The following is a 19,990-nucleotide window of genomic DNA, read 5'->3' as shown; positions in this document are numbered from 1 at the left end:
CAAAGAAAATCACAGAACAATTGCTCTAATTTCTAATAAGAGGCTTTTGAAGGTCAAAGAAAATCACAGAACAATCGCTCTAATTTCTGATAAGAGGTTTTTGAACGAGCCCAACAAGAACCAAACCAAGATTTGAATATTGGTAGCTTAGTGTTATTTTGGAAGTTCTTTATTTTTTTTAATCTTAATAATTATCTTAAAGCTATTTTAGTAATAGCCATGAGGAGTGGAGAGTGATGTTTTAAGCTTTATATTTTTTCCATCTATGCAATTCTCTTAGATGTGTAATACTTGTGAGGAGTGGAGAGTAATTTTTTCTATCTAATAAAGCTCAACTTTCCAATTCTACAAAATGAGTTTATGTAGAGAATGAGCCAAGTCCCATAGCTTTTTTGCCAGCTCTCTGACATGCAACATCTGCATTTTATGTAATCGACTGGTTGATGAAAAATAGAAATAAAATGTAGAATAGCTAATACATAACTAAAAGAAGAGTGTGTGAAGACAATGAACCTTTCTGTGAAGAAATTATGCATGATAGATGATCAAGTTGTCTAAGCATTTCTTTAGCAGTGCGTAAATTTCCACTCTGAAAAGCTTCAAAGAAGGCTAATATGTTCTTGATCCATTTTCAAAAGAGTTTTCCTGATGTAAATGAACCTCGAGAAGAGTGCGTGAAGATAATGAACCTCGATCTTTTGGAATAATTAGTCACCGTCCTTAGTTTTTTATCCCACATGTGTTGCCTACCGAAGCAAGAGGATTGCGAGCACTGTCAATGTGGTGAAGACTTTTCTGACCAACAGAGCTATGCGAATCAATAGAAAATGCAAGATTCTTGGAGATATGATGAATAGGAATGTTTTACTTGAAACTTGATCCTTCATGGGTTCTCATGTGCTAGAACAGTGGAAGTTGAATAAACATACTAATCGATGTGAGGGTATTTGTCAAAATTTGACTCATCAATTGAACATACTTTATTGTTCGAATATTCTCATACATATCATTAATATATCAAAATTTGTACATTCAAAAATTTGACTCTTCAATGCAGATCAGTCAATTTTATTTAGTACTAGTACAGCTACATATGAATACAATTTGTAGTAATCTTTAAATTTCGCAGTGTGCATTATGCAATATAGCATTTCTTTTGCTCATTCTATTCAAAAAAAAATTCTTATTAATAGTCATTTTGAAAATTTTAGCAATCAAATGTTAAAATACTAGCAACAAAAATAGAAGCTATAAGCTCATGATTTGATGCATAAATTATATTAATAGACACCTAGACACTTTGAACGTTTAATTAATAGTTTATGCATTAAATGATGAACATAATTGTTTCTATTTTAATGTTATACATCTTAGCCGTACATCTTTAATGTCCTTCTATGTCTATCCAAAGACATAATTATATTCTAAGAATACTTTGAATATTGTGGTTACACATTAAGAAAAAATCAAGAAAAAGAATACACCACTTCATAAACATCCATTGATAAGGAAGTTTGAAATGATCTAGCTGGCAATATTGTAGAGTGGAGGGAATTTTTCTCCATAAAACAAACATAGGCATTTTCATTTTAGGAACTTGTGAAAATTTTAATTTAATGCTTTTAACAAAATGCTTTACCCTCAATCATAAAAATACATTTCTTTTCAATTACTACAATCATGATGACACAATCACTTTTGTGAATTTCAAACAAGAAAACACAAACAACTATATTTTTTTCTAAGATAAACGTTAGTATATGATGAATAATATAATTTGATACTCTCCATATAAGAACACATAGCAGGTTTTTGCATCTAAATATCTATTTTGACCAATAATTGCATTATATAACTTTTTAGATTTCATATTAATTTATTTTTTACTCAATAAATTTGATTATTCATGCTAGAGCTATTTTCCCTTTTTTCATTTGTTTGTCAAAAAGATCAAATCAACCTTTTCAAACTTGAATTAATCATCTCATACCTACCTTTTGAATGCATCTTCCTAGACAATAATGAAGTGGTTGAAAATTGCCCATCTCACATAATCTTGTAGACAATACTAAAGTTGCTCCACATAATATTTTAACCCTATATCTAAATCCTTATTAGTTATACTAATGGTAATACAATCTACTATAGTGTTTTAGTTTTTATTTAAAAAATTTAGGTCAAAAGGAATAGTTTGAAAACAATGTTTTTCAAAGTATTCATACTTTTTCCTCGATAGTCATTAAGTGTCCACATAAATTCTTTTAACCTTGTATCTAAATCCTCATTATTTATTCTAATGATAGTACAATTTGTTAATAAATTTTGTAACATTTGTTTACAAATTTTAGTTTTGAAGGATTTGTTTGATAATACTACTTTTAAAATATTCATGCTTACGAGGTATACTCATCTGTGTTTCTAAAATTAAATTGGAAAGCTAATCTTTATTAATTTTATAATTTTGTCTAGTGCTCAATTTTTTATAATGACCATTGAAATTAACTTTACTGTACAAACATGTTTTCTATCATTAAAGCTACAACCTAATATTGAGAAAAATATACCTGTGAGAAGCTACTATGACATACAATGATATGTATGTCTACATATATAGATATAGGTATGTATACATATACATATATATAGACACACACACACACACACACACACACACACACACACACACACACATGAACACACAAATATATATATATATATATATATATATATATATATATATATATATATATATATAGTTTTTGAATGTTATTTGATACAAAAATTGTCTAAATTTTATATTGGCTTATTAACTCTACTATTTCACACCACCCCCCTTCCTCCATTGAGGCTTAACATGGTTAATCTATGTAGTGCATGGTTAGTAGAAAATTTGGTAGTTCTAATACTATTTTGATTAGCAACATTTGTTTTTTTATGTTCATTTTGTTTATAAAGAGATTTATTGTTGTAATGCTTATCAAAACTATGATTAATTATATATTAACATTTAGATAGTTTCATTAACAGAGGGTTGGTTTTTGTTGACTATTTGATGTTAATCATTTTTTTGTTACAATTCTCTGAATGTTGAATATGGTTTATTTTCTATAAAGGTGAGGACCATTTCACTATTGAGTTCATAACAAATTTGTGTAGCTTTCAATTCAAATTCATTGACATTTTTTTTTTACAAATAGCAGTTCATGACAACCTATCATGCATAAGAATAAGTGGAACACTTTATAGATATTACATCTAAAGCAAATAAACATTTTGATTTGTCTATATTTCATAGACTTATACATATCTATATCTATATATATATATATATATATATATATATATATATATATATATATATATATATATATATATATATATATATATATATATAATTTTAATAAAAAAAATAACTTTACTATATGTTTAATGCAAAATAATTTAAAATACTAATTGTAACCATGATTATAAATATATTCTTAGTTAATGTAATTTATGTTACGCATAAAGATTAATAAATAAGATTTAAATCTCACTTTCTGGGCAAATTACTTTTGCTTTAGGCCTTGGTTGTTGCTCAAGTAATTAAAGGTCATTTTCTCTTTATTCTTTACTGGACATTTATTTCGAATCATGTGCAGATTTGATAATTTACAACACTATTTGGATTTTGAGGACATTGCTTTTTCTTTTGAGGAGAACATTTCGTTATGCCCTTCATTTGCTACTATGTTTTAAGTTTTATATTCTGAATTGATCACAGAGAAACAAATGCTAAAGTGAATAAATTACATTTTATTTTCCCAAAGCACATTTTCCATATTACCTAATCTTTGCTCTCCAAGAAGAGAATTTGACTTCCAAGGAAGGAGAATATTGAGCATTAAGAAAAAGAACATACTTTAGGGCCCATTTTGCAATGGGAATACAAGTAGAATAGGCATATGTAAATTTTTAAAATTTTGAATTTTTCATTTGGATGCACCAAATCAAATTGGAATACGAAGTAAAATAAGAATGTGTATTCCAATTTTAGCCCAAAAATGAGGTTTTACAATTCCACCCAAATAGGTGTTATTGGAATATGTATTCCTATTCCACTTTTATTTATTTTAGAAAACATAAATTTTGGGGTCTGTGAATTCCCCATCAAATATTGGCTAAACCAAACAAAGAACAAGAATACGTGGCTCCATTTTCTATTCCAGAATACATATTCTAGACCAGCTATTCCTATTTTTGCAGCCAAACGAGCCCTTCTGGAATGCGAACTTTCAAGCTTATATTTCCACAATCAAACTGCACAACTACACCTTTTCATATAACTAGCATTTGTTAAGCCATTCCAATGTATGTATAAATAGTTTGATGATTGTTCATTGGGAAAATCATACAATTCATATTTTTAATATTTTTTTGAATTTAATATAACATTTGATGATAGAATAAATTGTTTCTAAGTTTGAAATATTTTATTTAAATAAAATATGTTTTTAAATAAATTAGATTAAAGATTACAAATAAAAATAAATTATCATTAAATTATAAATTTTTTGTAGACTTATAATCTTTATTTTACTAAAGTTTTAAGAAGCATATATAATATAGAATATAAATTATAGCATAATAATAAATTATGAATATAATCTATTTTATATTTCTTATAATATGTGTATGTTAGTGTATGTATACATATACATATATTCACACATGGAAAGTGTTTCTTGGAATATGATACCAATAAGTATGGTAAATTTTAATCTCAATTAAATTTGATGTGCATAAAGATACATTTGTTTACTTACCATTTATCTATTTTTTGTAAAATACAATATTAAAGTGCATACATTATAAATATATATTTTTATTTAAAAATAAATAAATAAAATTAGTTATTACTTTAGACGTGGAGAAAAGATAAAAATATAATATAAATTACCAAAAAAAAGGGAAGAAAATATCAAGAGATATTATAAAGTATGTCTCAAATAAATATTTTTATGATATTTACAATAATAAATAATTTTATGCCTGCCCCTTAGTTTGTAATGGTACCATCAAAAGTCATGGAAAGTCAAGTATGAATTTTTTTAGTTTAATTTTTTAATACAAGAATGTAGTAGATGGAGATAATTGGTATGTCATTTCAAAAACAATATTGTTTGTGTAACAAAGATCTTAACTCAAAAGTAATAGTCTTAATAGGGAACTAATAAATTAAAATCAATTATATGTGACTTTCAATGATTTAAACACGATTCAATAAATCAAAACCAAACATCATTTACTCAATTAAAACATCATGAATTCCACAAAATCAGCATACCATACACATAAAATTGTTGAGTCATTTTGTACCCATACATTCATTCAAAATTAGCTTGCATGTATATTTCAATGAAAACTACATAACGTATTATCCAATTAAAATTATTCATACTCAAAGATGACTTTAACATATAATTGGTGTATTAAAATGTGAAACCTAAAAAGAAATTAAGAAATTTGGGACCATATAACTGGCTGTATAGTTTAACATGGATTGATGCGCCCATACTTATCTACAAGGTGCTAGATTTTTTCTTAAAATTTTTGTTGTTTTCGATCACAAAATATGCATCATGGAGATCAAATGCTGAAATTTTTTTTAAAAATCACTTTATTTTCAATTTTTTAAAATTTAGTCAATGCTACATTTATAGAGAGGATAGCCGCGTCGTAAAACATGCACTGTCTACACCTAATCTACGATGGGTACTGTCTACACCTAATCTACAATGGCTCAAAGTTGTGAATGATTAGATAACTTGTGTTAAGAAGTGGGGCCGAGGGAGTTGTATCCATCTTCATCTTCTAGGATGCTATACCACTGAGCTTGACATTCCCAATGATTAACTCATGGGAAAATCTCTCAGGTAAACGATAAAGATCCAGAAGCCCACAATGTTCACCCCAACTCCATAAACCTTTAGCAATCTCATCCATAATACACGATTCACCACACAGGTGGTCGAATCTGGCCTGCTTCACTCCAATGTGCAGCCCTAGGGCAAAAGTTAAAAGACTACCACCAACAGCAAAAAAAATGAGATATCCTACGATCACCCAAGAGAATGTCTGAACCTTACGCGCTAGCATGGCGTAGACTGCAGCCATAAATCCATAAGACATGAAGCCAAGGCTGCAGCAAGTCACCATAGTGTTTATAGACATGAACAACGTCTTGTTGCCTATGATAAAATCAAGGCTCATCTCCCACATGATGCAAACAAAGAGTGCTTGAAAGAAGGCTATGCAATTGAAAATAACAAAGAGCTTAAACGAAAAGGAGGACATAAGAACAGGGCTCCCTCAGAACTTCTCCATTTTATAGTCCGAATTGAAACCGCCTGGAACAGTGAATGCAACTGCACATGTCAGTGTCGCCAAAAGCGCTGCCACAACTAGTTCTGCATTGCGTGTCTCTTCGTAGGCCTTTTTAATGAGAAACCTTGCTTTTGCGTTCTTTCTGTGGCTCACCTTTGGCTTACAGTACATGAATGGCTTTGGCCTTCTATTATAGTTTGACAGCTCTCTTATAATCCTGAAAGATTCATCGTACTCAGTGACTTCTCTTGCAATTTCAAATGGTGCTTTATCCTCGCTGTTTCGGGTAAGCTTGTTCACCCCAGGAACTTTCAGCAACAAATTCACAATCTACACCGCAAAAGATGCAAAATGAAATCAAAGAGGGACAATTAGAGCCTTTCAAAATGAACAGATCAGTAAAACTCCAAAACATTATGAATAATAATGAGCATCAAACCCTAGAAGAATCTTTGCGTGGTCATATTTGTTCCTTGCTGCAATGTTCAAAGGGGCGTCCCCATGCCGAACAATTGGGTAGTCATGTTGCTGATCTCCTCCGTGAATTGGCAGATTAGCAGGAGGACTACCGGGTGGGTTTGTAGAATAATTTATTTGAGGGGGAGAAATGGGGCCACCCTTAAACATCACATACTAAGGGAAGGATTAAGCTTGGGAAAAATAAGTCAACTTTGACTATTTAACACTTTTGGTCTAGGAATTAAGCTTAGTGTGTGATGTTTAAGCCGCTCAGAGAAATGGTGGGAGGCTGATAAGGCTGATTGATAAGATTTGACAAGTCCACTTTTTGCTTAATTAAATATCTAACAAGCTTAAGCTGGTTAAGCTCCACAATGCAGTGTAGGGCGTTTGATGTGCAAGTTACTAATATTTCCATGGCTTCTTCAAACCCCAAACTGACTGCCAATTTTAGCGGAGTTTCGCCTTCTCTATTTGCACAATCACACAAATTAGGGTCAAGGCATACCAATTTTTTTTTTCCTAACACAGGGTATCCCTGCAGTTCAGCCCAGTGCTCAGAAGAGGCTAGACAAAGTGAGACTAATCGTCTGCGGGTGGGGCAACAGGCTCGTATGGCTGTCCCACCGGTTAATCATAGACAGAGGTTTGAACTTGAGACTATGGAGTAACCCACAGCCTCAGACCTCCTCTCTCAACCAGACCAACAATTTTATCATATCTATGTGATCTTTCACCGGCTCCTCACGATCATTCCTTAGAGACAATTGCAAAGCCGTGTTGCCGTGTTGCCTTGGTTGTCCGCCTTTTTCTATCAATTTGCTTAACTCTGTCGATGACTTTGCTGCTAACTCTTGTAAAATGTCTGTTATAAAATATGAATGGACTAGTTAAGCACAAAAATCGAGTAGAAAAGAGCTTTTTCTATTTATTAGAAAGAAGTAATGGGAACAGAATAACGTGGATTTCCTGCCAATGCTGCTGCGTATATACACATCTTGTTGTCTAGCGTCCTCCATTCATTTAAACTTGACAGATTGGTAGCTCTCACTAGGCGTTTTGCAGTCGTTAAATCGCCATTTACACAAGCTTGAAAGAAAGCTGTTTGATTAGTTATGGTGGACATTCTCCAAGAGGACCTTCTGTCTTGGCTGTGTGCTGTTAATTCAACTTGGTTATATGTTGGCTGTGTGTTATTAATTCAACTTGGTTATATGTTTGTTGAGCGGCTTAAACATCGCTTAAACATCACACACTATGTTTGCTTGTGTAAGTTAGACTTGACAGAACCTTACGTCATTCTATTCCTCTACAGTCACATCATTCCCAGCCATCACAAGCCTCGCTCATGTTTTAACGTATTCATGATACGGGATGAACCCATGGCATATATGGCTATACATGAATGTTGACATTTAAACATATATAGCTTAATTTTCTGACCACGCAGATCGTATCCCATGCACACCATCCCTACCACTTTAGAAAAGGAAATTTACAAAATTTTAAGCAATTCGGCCTTAGACGTATGTTTAATACATATTATGAGCGTTGCTTCCAGGTTGTTGTTCTCTCTTTTAAATTTTTTTTTTCTCGATCTAATTGCTATTCATCCTATGTTCTAGCATAAGTGTGTAGACTTGTTTGGATCATCTGGTGGTTTAATGCTGGAGAACCCCAAAAAAAACTTTTTAAAAAGCATTGAAAAATGATAAATTGGTTTATCATTTTTTATTACATATGTAGGGAGGGGGCCATGATCTCGTATAAAGAGTTCTATTAGAGCATTACAGCACAACAAAGACCTTAGGTAGGGAGAGGACCATGATCTCGTACAAATAATCTCATTGCAGCATTTCAGTACAACAAAGATCATGAAGAAAAAAAAGGCTAAACCACTGTATGACCAACCAAGCTACTTCAAAATATCAAAAGCAACAAAAAGGAGATTCTAGCTATACAAATCATAGCTAGAAGATCAATTTAAATTAGCACTAAAATTACTATTCTTAACCATATAAGTCCAGTTCAAAATTTTAAAAAATAATATATCCTATTAATACCACACACGGTATAAATCCTTTGTTTCAAAAGAGTGGGAAAACCAAAATGAAACAATATTCATAATATCATGGGTATTTAAAGCATTATACCAGAAACAACCCAAAAAGAAGAGCAACAAATAGCTATTTAGTTGCTTTTGTTAATAGCCTCCAAATTCTTAGTGAGGCAGTGAAGTTCCTTCTTCCAGGTCTCTTGCTCTCTTGCTTTGTTGTTGAAGTCATCTAGAGTAGTCTTGCCCTTTTTTTTCATATGCTCCTTAATTTTGCTCCTGGTAGTAGTGATATCAATCAACAAATGTTGCATCAGATGGTCAAACCTCTTTCAACAAGAAGGCACCACCATGTTCAAATGATCAAGAGAAACTATCAAAGGGAAAACCTCATCCAACATAGAAATCCTATTTTGAAGAACATCCAAATACCCTTTGATAGTGTCCATATTAATCTAATCCCCCTCCTTGCTTATTCGGTTGGTCATGTAATTTTTAGCTTCAAGGTTATTAGGAGAATCAACTTCAATTTATCCTGAGTTCTCCCCTATTTCAATGGAGCTTTCCTCTCCAAACATTGCTATGATTTCTTCCCTAGTGTTGTAATCCGCATTTGCAGAGTTGTTATTTCCTTTACAATATTCCAATGTGTACTCTTGGTTCTATACTAATAAGTTCAATACAAACAATTTTTTTAGGGTCAGTTTGGCAGCCAAAATATGAGTGGAATAGGCATATGTAAATTATTAAAATCTCAAAATCACGGTTTGGGTGCACCAAATTGGAATTGTGAATAGGAATACATATTCCAATTTTGGCCCAAAAATGCGCATTTGCATTTCCACCTAAATAGGTGGATTGGAATACGTATTCCTATTCCAGTTTTATTTATTTTAGAAAACGTAAATTTTTGGGTCTGTGTATTCCCCATCAAATTTTGACTGAACAAAAAAAAAAAGGAATAAGTATTCTTATTTCCTATTCTAGAATACATATTCCTATTCCAATATTCTTATTCCTATAGCCAAATGGACCATTAGGGTCATGGATAGAGTGGGGGTAGGTGTACCAGTGGAAGGGAATAATTATAGACATGTTGGAAGAGCTTGTACATCAATTTTTAGTGCATTGGATAGCTATAAAATTTCACAATGGTGTTGCTGAGAGAGGAGAAAAGAAAAAAAGATAAATTAATTTTATCCCCATTGGAAATATTGTAAAGAATGGAAAATTGGTAACCATAGAACTGTGAAAATTACTATTATAGTCACGAATTATTAATTTCCTATCTTAAATGATTATTTGACTACTGAAAATAAATTCATAGCCAATATCAAAAAATAACACAACTGCAACTTCACCAATAAAAAATACAAAAAGAAATTTGCCAAACAATGACACAATATTTTTTAAATAATCATCCCTCAAAACAACTTAATAACCACTAAATTGCAAGGTGTGCCTAAAGAGGCCAAATATTTAAACAAATATTTGTTTTCACACTAACAAAATTTCCTAGGAAGAAAAAAACATTTTCTAATTATTGCAAATGGATGAACACCTTCCAAGCAACTCAACTAACACTCCCTCTTAGGGAGAAAGCTAGCATACATGATAGCTAATTTGTCTCTAGAGAAGATGGATTTTTTCTTCCCCAATTCCTTAGTCAAAATGTCTTCTACCTTCTCCTCTACAGGTGTGTAGTGTAGCTAAATGATCCCCTATTGTACGCAATCTTCGATGAAGTAATATCTAATGTCTATAGTTTTAGACCTATCATGAAAAATTGGATTCTTAGACAACTTGATATACTCTTGATTTTCATAGTATATCAGCGTAGTCTCAAAACCAAGCTTATTCTTGAGGTTCATAGAGGTGAAATGGAGATGAGTTGAAAGATCACCCTGATCATTAATGATAATTGGGCCTTAATTAATAGATTACATAGTGTTACCTTTTAGCATATTTACCATGAAGAGAATTAGTTATGGATGCCCTTGTTGTGTATAGGAATGACATTTTTTGTTTGAGGCACTAGAAAAATATGTATATCCTTCTAGTTTGAATAAAAAATCTTCTGGTCAAATATCAAATTTAGCTCCATGGAGATGTTACACGTATTGCACACCTGATGACTTTTTATTGGTCTCGTTAGGTTTGCAACCTTTTGGGAAGGTGGAATAAACGTTTTAAATTTGAATGTGTTTGTTAAAATTATGACTACTCTGCTAAAAATTTAATACCACCTTTTTAATTTTGGAGAGTTGTGTAGTGTTTAAGGAAAGATACAAAGGGATTTTGTCAAATATGACAGGATAGGCTTAATTAATAATGATGAGTGATGTAGGAGCATCCTGTGTATAAGAGAAATCTTGCATCACCTAGAAATATTTTCTTTTTGGTCTTTTCTATTTTAATAAGGACTAGTAGACATGGTGGTTACTATTTATGGGAACTTGCTATTTTTAGCAAGTTTTTCATGCAAGCTTAGAATGTTCTCATTTAAAGATAATAGATTTCCAAAATCCATGATAATTAGATTCCTGCTTCTAGGTAAGATTGTATGAGAATTTTTGCATCAACATTTCAGATTGTACTCAATGATCATATTCTTAGCACTCTCATCCTGATGATGGATCATTGAGTATGATCCAAAACGTTGATGCAAAAATTCTCACACAATCTTACCCAGAAGCAGGAATCTAATGTTCTCATTTTCTACATGAAGGTTCATTTTAGAGTTATAAGCCTACCATAAAAATCTCATTGCTCCAACTTAAGTATCAAAGAAGTTATGACGGATTTTTGGTGAAAATATTTGCAGATAAATCTTTAGGCTCACTTTTGGAGGCCTTAGAGTGCTTGGAAGAGGTATGAGAACTCAATGAAAGGGTGCTTGTAGTGTTTTGAGTTTGTAGATTAGGAGATGGCATTTCCGAAAATTTGTTATAATAGCCAATCAGAGCAATGGTTCATGAGTTATGGCCTTTCAAAGTTGGGCTACCCAAAATATCTAAAATAATTGTCAAAAATGTATTTGGCCAACTATAGGTATTGTTAGGGTCTGTCAACCTTAGATATTAAGTTTCAATGTCTAGAACCTTCTCGAGCGCCATTAAATTGCCTATTTAAGAAAGGCCCAAACATTGTCTAGGACAACTCTAGGTGTAGTTCGTAGCTTAGTCTTGTAGATTACTATTATGAAGGCACCCATGTGGGTTAGCATTTTATACTTGTGAATTCTGTAATTCTACATTTGTGGCACAAATAAGAAGTCCATATTTTTTTCTTGCATTTCTTGTTGTTTCTTTGTTTTTGTTATGAGTTTATGGTTTTAAGGGGAGCAACCTTCATCAACAAGTCAAACTTTTTTTACTCCAATTGGCATAATCCCTTTATAAGGTGGTGTACTAGGTAGAGTAATAATGCCTTGTTGATCATGATTTCTACTTGTGCAAAGATTACATTTGATTTAGGCATATCCCCATAGAGCATTATCACATGGTGAATTATTTAGAAAGTAAAGATTATATTGCTAAGTACTTCAGCATTTGGCTTTACTAGGTGTTTTTTCCTAAAGAAGGTGAGGTTATGTCAGAAAGTATGGAATACCCATGTATGGATTTAGGGGGAGAACAAAGATGTGTTGCATTCTTGTTCATATTGAACAAAGTAAAATTGAATGATTCATTCAAGAAAATGAGGCTGCTTGGTTGTTCCTAAGTAAGGGAGGCCTCATTCCTTTTATAAAATGTATTGAGGACTATGATGAGAATGTGCCTATGGAGTTCATTTATTCCTAGAATGAAAAATGTGTCATTGTTAATGGCATATCTTTTAAGGTCAATTAAGAAGTAATTGCAAGAGCGAGTAGGCTCTCCCTAGAAGGTAAAAAATGACATAAGAAAACTAGGGTTTATGATGAAGCCGGTTTTATAAAGTTCTTCTAATTTGATGAGGAGCTAGTGCATATGTATTATGTATTTGAAAGAGAAGTTCTCCCCAAACCCTAGGATGAGACATGTTATCCTATTGTGTGTTATCTCACTTTAGAGGGTCAATTTAAAATAATCATTTACTACCATTTTCCCATCTCAAATAGCTTTAGGATTCGTGATCTTATTTTGCTTCCTTACTTTATTGTGCATTCAATGAAAGATAATATATGGAATGTTAGGAAGGAAAGGGAAATGGATAAGTCCTTCACCTTGTTTCATCAATCCTTCATTTTTTGTCTTTATAACTTCCAGCAGGCTCTTTGTGTCCTCATAACATATCTATCCAAGTCCTCTCGATCAACCCTACACTTTCCACTTCTACTCCCCAAATCTCTATGGAAGTTTTCCCTATTATTGATGCCAAATACCTTAATAACACTCTCTCTTGTAACCAACAACAAGTTAATATCGAAAAGGACATAACTATTATTGATTGTGATGTTGAGGTTAATGTTGGTAGAAGGAGATCTCTCAAATCTAGCCTGAAAATAAAACAATGGAATCATAAAGTTAGGCATTACTTCCCTATTAGCTCAAAATCCACTAGTAGTGGGATGAAAAATGGGGCCCCTAAAAGGTAGAATATGAAATCTAATAGAGAGATATGTTCATGAGGAGGGGCGGATACTACTAGTGATGATCCTTAAGAGGAAATTGAATGTAGTTGTAATCATAGTCATCAGAGTCCTATGCCCTCCCAAGTTTTTGCCACTTTCAAAACTGAGACCCACATCCTGAAGGATACTAGTGTTGGTGGTGACACTAATGAACTTGATACTATCACCTCCCCTAATAGATATCATGATAGGGACAAATAAGATGACATGAATAGTTCCCATGCAACTTTTGGAAATGATGGAAAGGGCAATGTTGAGGGAACTATCAAACTCGAGGAGGATATTAAAAGACTTATGTGGAGGTAGAATAAGCTTGATCAAAGATTCAACAATGTGGCCAACTTTATTGTTAAGGTTATGCACTCAAAAACCACCACCATTGTACATCTTATTCATGTCAAGGAAGGTGAGTTTGTCTCCTTTATAGGTGTTGACATGACAAGATCCTTGTACCAATTCCTAGGAGAAGATTTTTTATGTGTGTTGCTAGAAAGGCCTAAGAAAGAGAAGAAAGAGAGCTACCTTAGTATGTTACCTTTTATTTTTTGATGATTTGCACTACTTAAACTTTGTCTAGGTCAGCTTCATCTATAGGCTTTAGATGGACCCGATTTAGTTTTAGTAGTTTTATTTGAACTTAGTATATGCAAAACTTTTAGCATATTACTCCCCATGATGACTCTAATAAATATAGATACTAGGATACTTTGATATGAGATTTCTCAATTTTAAGAAAGCAGGTAGGCTGATAACGTGTTGCATGTGATTTACTGCAAAGATAAAAAAACATAAATAAATATTTTATTTATTAAAGAGGCTACAAGATCTAAATTATGGGATAATGAATGAACTATAATTTCATCTTGATATAAAGATATTAGATAATTAAAAAACATCTAGAATCTTATCTCAAAGATTTTTATTTTTAGAAACAAAGAAAAAAAATTTAAAATCTAAAAAATATAAAGTTAAAAATAATGTGGAAGTTAGAAAAATTATAAAACATTCAAACAATCTCCTCTTAATTCTAACACTATCATTAGTACTATAGATATAATATATTTTAAGAATCAAATTGTTGCATAGATTCAAGAGATTACAACATTTTTAAAATATAATAGTTAAGAATCAAATTGACTTATAATGAATGAATATATCTTGAAACATTCAAAGATTTCTACAAACTCTTCATATAGAGCATACATTATATATGACTACTAAGTATTCTAATGCAAGTACTATATTTACATGATAGTGCCAATTACTATGTGGTAAGAACGATTATAGTGGAAAGTCATAGGAATGAGGAAAAGAAGTATTGAATCGTAGAAGTTATAGAGGGGCTTAAACATCACATTCTAAGCTTCATCCAACACTAAAAGTATTAAATAGTAAAAGTTGACTTATTTTTTCCAAGCTTAAATTTCTTGTTAGTATGTGATGTTTAAGTAGGACTGTTACATCACACACTAAGCTTCATTCCAACACTACCTTGTAGAACAATAGCTAAACATAGTTAAAGCAACACGAACATGATGAGCTAGATTTGTTAGAGCTAAGTTGTTCATCGACTTGTCCTTCTCCTATCACGTTGAAATCATAACATCAAAAGTGGATTTGTTAGAGCTAAGTTGTTTAGCGACCTGTCCTTCTCCTGTCACATCAAAATCGTAACATAAAAAGTGGATTACTATTGGCGATCGTATTCTAGTCAGAGTATTCTACGTATCTAGACTTACCTCATTCTCCTCCTACAAATGATATCACTGCAATCATATCATTTTAGTTGATCCTACCTTAGTCAAGGGGATGTAAGAACTATGGTAGAAATGAAAATACTACTATTGTCTTGTTTAAAAAGCAATTATAGTGATGAATTTATCAAAAAATTACTAGATGTGAATAACAATTTTTTTTTATAAATCTTATAAACGGAAAATGCAAATTCTCATCAAACATATCCATACATTCCAATGGAAATGCCTTACAGATGAGTCGTATATCCCAATAAACATCCTTGAAGTATATAGGGAATGCGTACGGATGACTTTACATTCAGCCACATTATGAAGTTATTGAGGAGCAAAAATATAGGAGGAAGAGAACAAGAGTAAATTAATTTTTGGCAATGTAAAATGTAATCATTGTACTTTAATAATATTTCTTTATTCGTAGTCAATATAGAATTTGATCCGTGCTCAAACACAAAGAATAAATAATAATTGCAAGGAAAACAAATAATCCAAGTTCCTGACAAATGGAGGAGTAACCTAAGAATATGCAGTCTAATCAAAATAAATGAAAGGATAAAGAAATTACGATCACTAAGTGCACTTATTCGTTGTAACATTTTCTTTAGTCTTTTATTATGTTGTAGGCATTCCCCATTTGAAAGTTGCCAAGCTAATTTTCCAATCTAATGGTTGAACTGCTGGAACTTTTTAATTTACACTCATCTTAATGTGGTAGCAATCTCTATTTATACACAAAAACTTTGCAAGCCTTTAGTAAAACCAAATTGGCGTAAATGACCAACCCTAACCAACAAGGATGACAAGAAAAGGGGTATGGCTATTATATATATAAAAGTCTATTTTATAAATAAAATATTAACAATACATTATATTTATTTTTAAATAATAGTATTATAATTAATAAAAACACATTTAAATGAATTAAATTTATATTTATCAAAAACTAATCTATGATATAGGATAGTTCTCATTATTGTTCATCGTCTTAAACTATTATCATGAACATGAGCTTTGCAAACTCTTTGTTAACAAAAAAGAAATTATTTATTTTGATGATTCTGTTAAAATTATAGCATTAAATATTAAATAATTTTCTTTGATTTTTGTTTTAAATTGATACTTCTAGATCAATTAATTCTTAAAACATAATGTCTTTTCTATTATAATAAACATGTTTTATAATTTATTATTTCAAATTCAAAATAAATATTTTTAAATTTTATATATATATTTATAAAATTTAAAATAAAATAATTTTAACAAAATCAAATTGCTGGTAACTATAATAACAAGAAATGTTTATTTTAATTCTTATTATTTTCATTAATTTATTTTATTTACTCTTTTAGTACATGAAAACATTATCTTTTATGTTATTTTTTTCCATCTATTATTCATATTCATTTTTTAATAAAATAATTTTCAATAAAACTAAAATAAAAAATATTTTTTGATTAACAAAATAACTTTAAAATATGCTTATAGGAATAAATTTAAAATAATCATTCTACTAGTCGTTTTTTATGTCTTTGAACTTTAAAAGTTGTAAAGATGGATATAGAAAACGTAACAAATATTATCCATTTTGTGCTTTGAGCGTGTCAGTGGAATAACTAAAGATCAGTTTTGCTTTGTTCATTTTATTATTATTTATTTGGAATCGCTTGGAGGTTTGGTAATTTATCATTCTGTCGACAAGGACGACATTGCGCTTCCTTATGTCGAGAACATTTGCTTTCTCCTCTTTCATTATTATTATAGTCAAGTTTTATATTCTTAATTGACCACAGACATGTATATTACTTAAATTTATAGACTATAATTTATTTCGAGAATGCTTTTTAATTTCTCAGTCTTCCAATATGCTAATCTTCAACGCTTATGTTTACTCTAGCATGTTGCCCAGCTGTAACCGTCTTTTGAATATATGCCTTATACTCCAGTCAACGTCTATCAAGTACAAGCAAGGCACTGTAATGTATGAATAAATTTGATGGTAGTTAACCAACTTAAGGCCCTATAATGTAATGCATAGAGATTGCTTCTTTGTTAACCAACTATGCAGGGAAATAAGATTCAAATGGAAATAATGAATCATGAGGAGGAGATGTGCAAATATATTACTTGCATATTTTCAAAAACTAAAAATCAAAATTTATACCTTCAATCTGAACAATACAAAAAACTTAAACTATAGCTCTTAATGGCTACACACAAAAACTTTCACCTTAAGCTTTGTGAGCTCTTACAATAATCTGGAGCGATCACTATTTTACAAACCAAAAAACTATATCCTATAGCCGCTACTATGATTTTAATATAAAAATAGAGGAAGGATGTTTTATTTTCATGTTACTCTTCTCTCTCTATTGTTACCCAAAACAGAAACCTTCTCCTTTATATATATATAAATATGGAAACTTCTCTGCTAAGTCAAAGAGAGGTTGTAGAGCGACAGCTAAACATGGTTGCAGCAGCAGGAGGGCGAAGAGTGGGACTTGTCAGTCCTACCATCATCAGATTTGAACATGCAAAACCCAGAGATCAAATCACGGGAGACATCATCACCTGAACGCACGAGGTTCAGGAGCCCACAACGCTCTGCTCCACACCACACCTTCTCAACAATGTCATCGAAGAAACAAGACACACCGCACAGCCGGTGGAATCTCGCCCTCCTAACAACAAAATGTAAGGACTGACGTATAAATGCGAGGACGCCACACGAAGTAATTGCAATGAGACTTCCAAGAACAACCCAAGAGAAGGTCTTAGCCTTACGTGCCAGCATGGCGTAGACTGCGGCCATGAACCCATAAGAGGTGAAGCCAAAGCTACAACAAACGACCAAACTGTTGACAGTCATGAACAACATCTTGTCCCCTGTGGTGAGCTCTGAGCTCATCTCCCACATGATACAAACAAAGAGGGAGAGAAAGAAGGCTACGCAGTCGAAAATGATGAAGAGCTTAAAAGAAACGAGGGGTATAAGAAGAGGGGTGCCTTGATCATCGTGCAGACGAGCAGGGCTGCCTTCATTCTCTTTTACTCGACTCTCCGAATTGAAACCGCCAGGGACAGTGAAGGCAGCGGCACAAGTCATCGCAGCCAATAGCGCCGCCACAACTAGTTCCGCATTGCGTCTGTCTTCGTAGGCTTTGTTTACCATTAACCTCGCTTTCATGTACTTTGTATGGCTTGCCTGTGGTGCACAGTACATGAATCGCTTGGGCTTTCCTCTAAAATCTCCAAGCCTTCTTATTGTCCTGAAAGATTCATGGTACTCCGTGACCTCTTTTGCTATTTCAAACGGTGTCTTGCCCTCGCTATTGCGAGCAAGCTTGTTCACCCCGCGAACCTTCAGCAGCAAATTCACCATCTATACAGCAAAATAAGGATTGAAAAAAAAGAAAGAGGGACAATTAGTTGTCTCATTATTTCTTGTTATAAGTGTAGGGTTATTTGTGAATGCTCCGGTTATACTTGTATATCAAAAGACGCTAAGAAATCATTAATCAAAAACATCTTACGTGCTCGAATTTGTTCCTTGTTGCGATGTGCAAAGGCGTGTCCCCTTCTCGTACAATTGGCTGGTCATGCTGGGGATCAACTGCATGATTACCTACATCATCAGGATCATTTGTTGGCAGCTGGTACGGCTTATTGATAAGCTCTAACAAGTCTATCTTTCTCCTAAGCAGATATTCAACAAGTTCGACTTGGTTAAGCTCCACAATGCAGTGCATGGCGTTTGATGTGCGAGTTACCAAAAGCTCTACGGCTTCTCTAATACTCAAACTCACTGCCAATTTTAGTGGACTTTCTCCCTCGTTATTGGCAATATCACACAAACTGGGATCCAATTTAACCAAAATTTCCACCAGCTTTTGGCAATCTTCCCTTACAGCTAGATGTAAAGCCGTCTCTCCTTTTTCATCAGTGTTTATTATTTTGTTGATGAAACCTGCAGGAACCACCTCATTAAGCAAGACAAACAAAGTAAACAGAGCTTTTAATTTAGATGATAAAAAGTGCAACAAGAGATTGACCTGATTGTCGCAGCTTTGGCAGTATCTCTTCAGATGAAAGATTAGTCCGTCTGAGCTGGTTTATGGCAGCGACTAAATCACCCCTTTCACAAGCTTCAAAGAAGGCCGATTTGTTCTCCATTTAAAACAGATGAGTTTCGTCAAGTTGCAGCTCTGGAACGCCTTAAGATCCTTATTGGCTATAATTTATTTACCAGCGTCCTTGGCTGTTGCCTGAAAGTGCGAATCACCTTGGCTATTTATCAGGATTCTTGTTTCATCACTCTCTACGTCTGTAGCGTGACATCACCTTAGATTCATCCAGTCACATCAGTGTCATTCATGACTATCATGGGCATGCACTACAAGATGGCACTGGCTATGTGAGGGAATGTTTGCACCCAGCCAGTAGCCGCTCTCTTTCTATAGTCAAGCCTGCCAAATCATACATGCCCATCCCAGACTTTGTGCAGTCTATCGGACCCTGGTTGGCATACCAAGTACACAAGTGGCAGCCTTTAATGAAATCAGCAGACCCACCAATTTAACAGTTATCACTTACCTTTCCGATTGCTCTTAACCATTGCGTCACGGCATTTTATAAATCAAGACTCTGTCACTTTAGTATGGCATTCTTTTTGTTTGGGATCATATCACGACCAAGTTCAAAGATTTTGTCATTTTAGTATGGTATTCTTTTTATTTTTAGCACCTA

General features: G+C 32.6%; 2 pseudogenes across 1 annotated transcript; both read right to left on the bottom strand.

Moving 5' to 3' along the window:
- Nucleotides 1-5,853: 5,853 nt before the first annotated feature.
- On the bottom strand, nt 5,854-7,951 carry LOC149577391 (uncharacterized; annotated as a pseudogene).
- A 9,427-nt stretch (nt 7,952-17,378) lies between these two features.
- On the bottom strand, nt 17,379-19,515 carry LOC149577390 (uncharacterized; annotated as a pseudogene). The gene is made up of 2 exons (XR_016363425.1): nt 18,778-19,515; nt 17,379-18,626 (listed from the first exon to the last, which is right to left on the bottom strand). The product of XR_016363425.1 is annotated as an uncharacterized LOC149577390 (transcript).
- Between the last annotated feature and the right edge of the window lie 475 nt (nt 19,516-19,990).

The sequence above is a fragment of the Cupressus sempervirens genome, chromosome 1, assembly GCF_028749045.1.
Source record: "Cupressus sempervirens isolate cs-2001-9-10 chromosome 1, ASM2874904v1, whole genome shotgun sequence".
Classification (NCBI taxonomy): domain Eukaryota; kingdom Viridiplantae; phylum Streptophyta; class Pinopsida; order Cupressales; family Cupressaceae; genus Cupressus; species Cupressus sempervirens.
This window is presented reverse-complemented; position numbering and strand designations above follow the sequence as displayed.